We start from the raw sequence: 6,193 nt of genomic DNA on the forward strand, positions 1-6,193 counted from the left end.
AAGTTCTTGCATGATCTGAAAGAAGAAATACACACCATAAAAAAAAGAATCAAACAGAGCTGATAGAGATGAAGGTTCTTATACAGGAAATCAAAACGCCCCTTGAAAGTATTAAAAGTACACTAGATCGTACAGAGGATCAAATTTCAGATGTAGAAAACAGAATCACTGGTCTAGAAAAATCCACCATGAAAACTGAGAAAATAGAGACCAGCAGCTAGTGTAATGGCTATGTCCTGGACCCGGTGGCTTAAACTCACGCTGGTGCGTGCCTGCCCAAGATTCCAAAAGGAGAATGGAGGCGAAGGGATTGCTGTGTTACCATCCCTCCTGGGGGTGATTTCTCGCTGTCTGTCTCATGAGCCCTATAGCAAAAACCTAAAAAAAAAAAAAAACTGAGAAAATAGATTAAAAATTTAGAGTAATATACAAGAAATACTAAATACCATCAAACATCCAAACACAAACATCCAGATAATTGGTATCCCAGAAGGTGAAGAGACTAATAAGGGTATTGATGATCTATTCCATGAAATTCTGGAAGAAAACCTTACAAACCTAGAGAGGCATTCAAAGATCTCTTCCCAAAGGACCCCAGATAGAATCAATCAAAGAAGATCTTCTACAAGACACATTATAGCCACATTGACCAAAACCACAGACAAAGACAAGATACTCAGAATGGCAAGAGAGAAATGTCAAGTTACTTACAAAGGATATTCCATCAGGGTAACAACAGACCTCTCATCAGAAATAATGCAAGCAAGGAAAGAATAGGAAAATACATTCAAAGTGTTAAGGGAAAAACAATTTCAACCAAGAATACTGTACCCAGCAAGATTGTCCTTCACATGGGAAGAAAAAACATTCCCAGATAAACAAAACCTGAAAGAATTTACCAACACTAGACAAGCTCTCCAAGAAGTTTTGAAGGCAGTGCTATGCCAGGAAAGCTAAATACAGACACAGAGAAATAAGAGTTCAATAACAACTAAGAAAATGGTCAATTTAATGGTAGGGATAAGTCTGGAGTTGAATGTTATATTCCAGAATTTAAATGGGGAGATCAGACCATAGCAGAAGATAGATTAAGTACATGAGACTGAACTGGTGAAACAGAATTTTATGACTTTTGACTAAAACATTGTTGATTTTCTTCTATGCTTTGTTTTTCATATTTAAAGATTTATGTCTTGCCTTGACCTGCTGATAGGTTCACATACCTACTGTTTCAACAGAATCCTAACCTGTTTCCTGGCTTTAAGTTTTTAAGCAAAGCTCTCTTAGTATTTTTTTAAATTTTGATTTATTAAAGCTTTTCTTGATATCTATTTAATGACCACAGTAAGCTGTATAGATTCAGCTAGCAGCTACTTTATAGTATATTCATTCTACTCAGAGCTTCACGCCTAAAGTCAGACACGTGTTCATAGATATGTATATATCAGCTGAACTTGCTATTGAAAGTAGCTAGATTAATTAAGATATTTTGTTAATCAATAAAATGTGGGGACGGAGGAATGGAAAGCAACTGTAGACACCAGAGAGTGTGGGAGGAGGTTGGAAATTGCAGAGGGTGAAAAATAGGGGGAAAATGTATATTATGTATATATAATATACACACATGCATATATGGAACAAAAAATGGAAAATTATTTGTCATTCGTAACATATATGATTAAGCCACTATGCAGTGTATTCTGGATGGGAAATCACATTTTCCAGGCTGTGATGATGCTCAGTGAATGAATGTAAATGAATGTAAAATAAATTAAAATAAAATAAAAATCATGCTTCCAACATCTTCTTTAGGGTTCTGAAAAATTAGTAAAAAAAAAAAATAGAAAGATTATAGTACACATTATCACCAACAAGTCATTTTCCATTTTCTCCAGATTCCCCTCCTCTGATGTTCTCTTTCTAAATTACTTTTCTATAAATGCTTTTTGAAATGTGGCTTTGTTATACTTTGACCTGGAACTTCTCTTTCTTTTGCTTATCTTATTACTTTCCTGTTTAATTTGTATTTTATTCAGTGCACAGCTTTTTCTTGGAATGGGACTGCGTTTGAGGGTTTCTAAAATCCATCCTGTTCCAGAAACAAGGCAGTCCATCACTGTCCCTTCATATTAATTTGAAACATGGATACTCCCAAAGCTGGCTAACTTCTGGCTGTGTTTGCAGATTGGCTTGTTGTACCTTCCAGTGAATTCCTATTAGCAGTTTGATTGTTCCACTCTTCTCAGAACCATCGGAAACACAGATAAGGTTCCTGCTTTCTCTCCACACAAGGGGTGATACGGAATGATCTTCTGGCATTTGGTGGTTGTAATTTGGGGTTCAGGAGAATTCCTTATGAAGAGTTTTACTGTTAGTTTGTTTTGTGTTTTGTTTCTGTTGTTGTAGATGTCATTTGTCACATTTGATTCTGTTATTGCCGTTACTGTATGTCACTGTCCACCATCTTCCCAAAATCTTTTAAATATTTCTTTCCTTAAAAAAAAATAGTTAGATTCAGGACTAGCAGTTAGCATAATGGCTATGTCGCTGAACTTCCATGTAGTTGACCACGGTTCGAGTCCCAGACCCGGTGGCTTAAACTCACGCCGGGCATGTGTGCGTGTGTGCCCAAGATCCCAAGAGGAGAATGGAGAAGGGATTGCAGTGTGGCCATCTCCCATGAGGGGTGATTTCTCACTTTCTATCTCTCTGTTTCTCTCTATCTTCCTGGCACATGCGCCCTATAGCAAAAACCTTTCAAACAAAGAAAAGAAAAAAATAAAAAGTTAGATTTACAGACCTAACCAAAGCTATTTACCAGTTTAGAAACTTCAATATGTAAGGATCGTTACTCTTGTTTGTGTACAATAATTAGGATTTGACTTTCTTTCCACAAGGGAAACATAGCTTTTTAAAAACGAATACTTTGGGGCTAGCAGTTAGCGTAATGAATATGTTGGTAGACTCCCATGTAGTCGACTGCAGTTCAAGTCCCAGACCCGATGGCTTAAACTCACTCCAGGAACATGTGTGTGTGTGTGTGCCCAAGATCCGGGGAGGAGAATGGAGGAGAAGGGATTGCGGCATGGCCATCCCCCCTGGGGGGTGATTTCTCGCTTTCTGTCTCTCTGTCTCTCTCTGTCTTTCTGGTGAGCACATGCACCCTATAGTAAAAACTTCTCAAAAAAAAAAAAAAAAGAATACTTTATACAAGTTTAGAGTGCATTTACAATCCATTAGGTTATTTGTTCATTTTAATTCAATAAAAGGAATATCAGGAATAAATGACAAGAGAAAATCAAATAGATACATTATCCTTTGAAAGGAAGAGGCATTCCTTGTGTATATTTAAACACTTCAAGATAAATTCAGTTAAGTGCTCAAAAATTATGCATTAAAGGTAAGGAATAAGAAGCTACAGTACTACCAAAGTCATTGTCCTTGTGCCCTGCTTAACGAGGCACTGACTGTCAAGCTGCCATATAAAGTTACTTTCAAAGCAACCAGGACAGATCCTAGGGATGGGGTTAGAAGAAAGCATTTGCCCTCCGACCAGTTTCGCAGCTGGTGAATTTGTAAACAATGCCCTTCTCATGCCTGCAAAGTGCAAATTCTTACCCAAGGAGAGCACGGATGTTTGTGAAACCTGCTTTCCCTGGCACACCCTGGCCAAGAGGTGTGCAATGAGACACGTTGCACCTTGCACAGTGACTGCAGGCACTGCCCTGGAACTGACACGTCCTGAGAAGTGGACTTAGTGCTGACTGCTGGCCGAGGAAACGCAGCAGCACTTCTCTGACCACGAGGAGGATGTCGCGGTCGTGTGAGGTGGAGCGCACAGACTGCGGATGGGAGTGAAGACAAAGTAGAAGTAGCAGAGGAAGAGGAAGCGGCTGATGTGGAGGAAGAAGCCAATGATGAGGATGACAACGAGATAGAGGAAGAGGCTCAGGAACCCTTTGAAGAGACAATTGAGGGGACCGCCAGCCTCACCATAGAGTCTGTGGAAGAGGTGGTTCGAGACATGTGCTCTTAACAAGCCCAGACACAGCCATACCGAGCGATGATCTCCCGCGGGTCATTTTTATAAGGCTTTTTTTTTTTAATAGGGTATGTGCACTCACTGGAGAGAGACAGAGAGAGACAGTGAGAGGCAACATGGGAAATCACCCCCTGGGGGATGGCTACACCCCAACCCCTTCTTCATTCCCCCCTGCAGACTTTGGGCACCCATGCACAGGTGCCCGGGGTGATTTTTCAAGTCACCAGGTCTGGGACTCCAGCCATGGTCAGTCACATGGAAGTCCAGAGCCAGCAGGTGGTACTTTTTTTTTTTTTTGTAAGTTTATTTTGGCCATGGGGTGAGTTCACTTGCTGGAGAGAAACAGAAAGAGGGAAAGTGCAAAATCTCAGCCCCATGGGGAAAAATGGCCACTCTGCCATCTCTTCTCCTCCAGTCTCCTCTGGACTTGGGGCATGCGCACAAATGGCCCAGGCATGATTTCCAGGCTGTGACCCTAACCGCAACTGACCACTACACCACCTGCTGGTCCCTCCCACTGGTACTTTGATGTGACTGAAGGAAAGTCCCCAAGGATACAGCCAGGACAACTTTGACACGGGGACTACTGCACGGCGGTGTGAGGCAGCACCATTCCCACCACAGCCACCAGCACCCTGGTGCTGTTGACAAGTATCTTGAGACACCTGGAGATGAGAAGGAGCACACCCATTTCCAGAAAGCCAGAGATGCTCGAGGCCAAGCACTGAGAGAGACCATCCCAGGTCAGGAGAGAATGGAAACAGGCAGAATATCGGGCAAAGAACTACTAAAGCTGATACGGTGGCAGTTACCCAGCATTTCCAGGAGAAAGTAGAATCTCAGGACAGGAAGCAGCCAATGAGAGGCAGCAGCTGCTGACCCATGTGGCTAGAGTGGAGGCCATGCACAAGGACGCCACCACCTGGCCCAGGAGAACTACCTCACTGCACTGCAGGCTATTCCTCCTCGGCCTCGTCATGTGCTCAGCATGCTAGATAAGTATGTGGACGCTGAGCAGAAAGGCAAGCATCACTCCCTAAAGCACTTTGAACACATGTGCATGGAGATCCCAAGAAAGCTGCTCAGGTCCCGTGTATGTCATGACGACACATCTGTGTGGGCTACAAGTGCGTGAACCAGTCTCTCTCCCTGCTCTCCAAGGTGCCTGCTGTGGCCGAGGACATTCAGGACAAAGTAAACAGGCTGCTTCTAAAAGAGCAAACTGGGCCCAGCAGATAGCAGAGTGATGATGTCACTGGACTCCCACATGGCTGACCATGGTTCAAGTCCCAGACCCAGCCACTTGGAACTCACACCATGCATGGGTGTATGCATGCCCAAGATCCCAAGAGGAAACTGGAGGAGAAGGGATTGCAGTGTGGTCATCACCCCTGGGGTGATTTCTCACATTCTGTCTCTCTGTCTCTGTCTCTCCAGTGGAGTAAATGCACTCTATAACCAAAAACTCTTTAAAAAAGGAATGAGCAAAACTATTTGGTTGATGTCTGAGCCAATGTGATCAGTGAACCAAGAACTGGTTAGGAAACAATGCCCTCGTGCCATCCTTGAGCAAGATGAAAACCACCCCAGAGCTTCTCACGAGTGGGGAGTTCAGCCTTGAGGGGCCCAGCCATGGCATCCTCTGGAGTCAATTCGGGGCCAGCAAAGACAGGATGTGAAGTTGAACCTGTTCACACCCCTCCTGCTGCTGACCAGGAACTGAGCACTCCACCAGGGCCAGGGCTGACAATACCAAGACAAAAAGATCTCTAGGGTGACGACAGACACCAAGCTCCAGCACGATTCAGGACATGAAGTTCATCACCAAAATTTGATGTTCTCACTGATAATTCAACCTCCAGCAAACAAGCTAGCGTGGCGGGAGAGGCAAGGCCTTTAGAAGAAGATTCCTCATGCCTCCTGCGAACTAGTCAGTTCAGGGTACAAGAAAAATGAAGATTTTCTACTGATAATTCAGCCTCCAGCAAACAAGCTAGTGTGATTGAACTTCAAGAATTAGAAAGAAACGCACCATCCATCAGATGACAAGAAATCACCGCAGGACCCCAAGAAATATGGGAAAGCAAGATAATACCTCTCCTCCAAGGGAAAAGAATAACTCCTCTTCATCCACAAGCAGTTCAATGGAAG

The 6,193-nt window shown here is 43.1% G+C and overlaps 1 pseudogene; it reads left to right on the forward strand.

Annotated features, from left to right (window-relative positions):
• Positions 1 to 3,521: 3,521 nt before the first annotated feature.
• Positions 3,522 to 5,942, forward strand: LOC102489565 (amyloid-beta A4 protein-like; annotated as a pseudogene).
• Positions 5,943 to 6,193: the final 251 nt, after the last annotated feature.

This window comes from Tupaia chinensis, unplaced genomic scaffold, assembly GCF_000334495.1.
Source record: "Tupaia chinensis unplaced genomic scaffold, TupChi_1.0 Scaffold000578_2, whole genome shotgun sequence".
Classification (NCBI taxonomy): domain Eukaryota; kingdom Metazoa; phylum Chordata; class Mammalia; order Scandentia; family Tupaiidae; genus Tupaia; species Tupaia belangeri.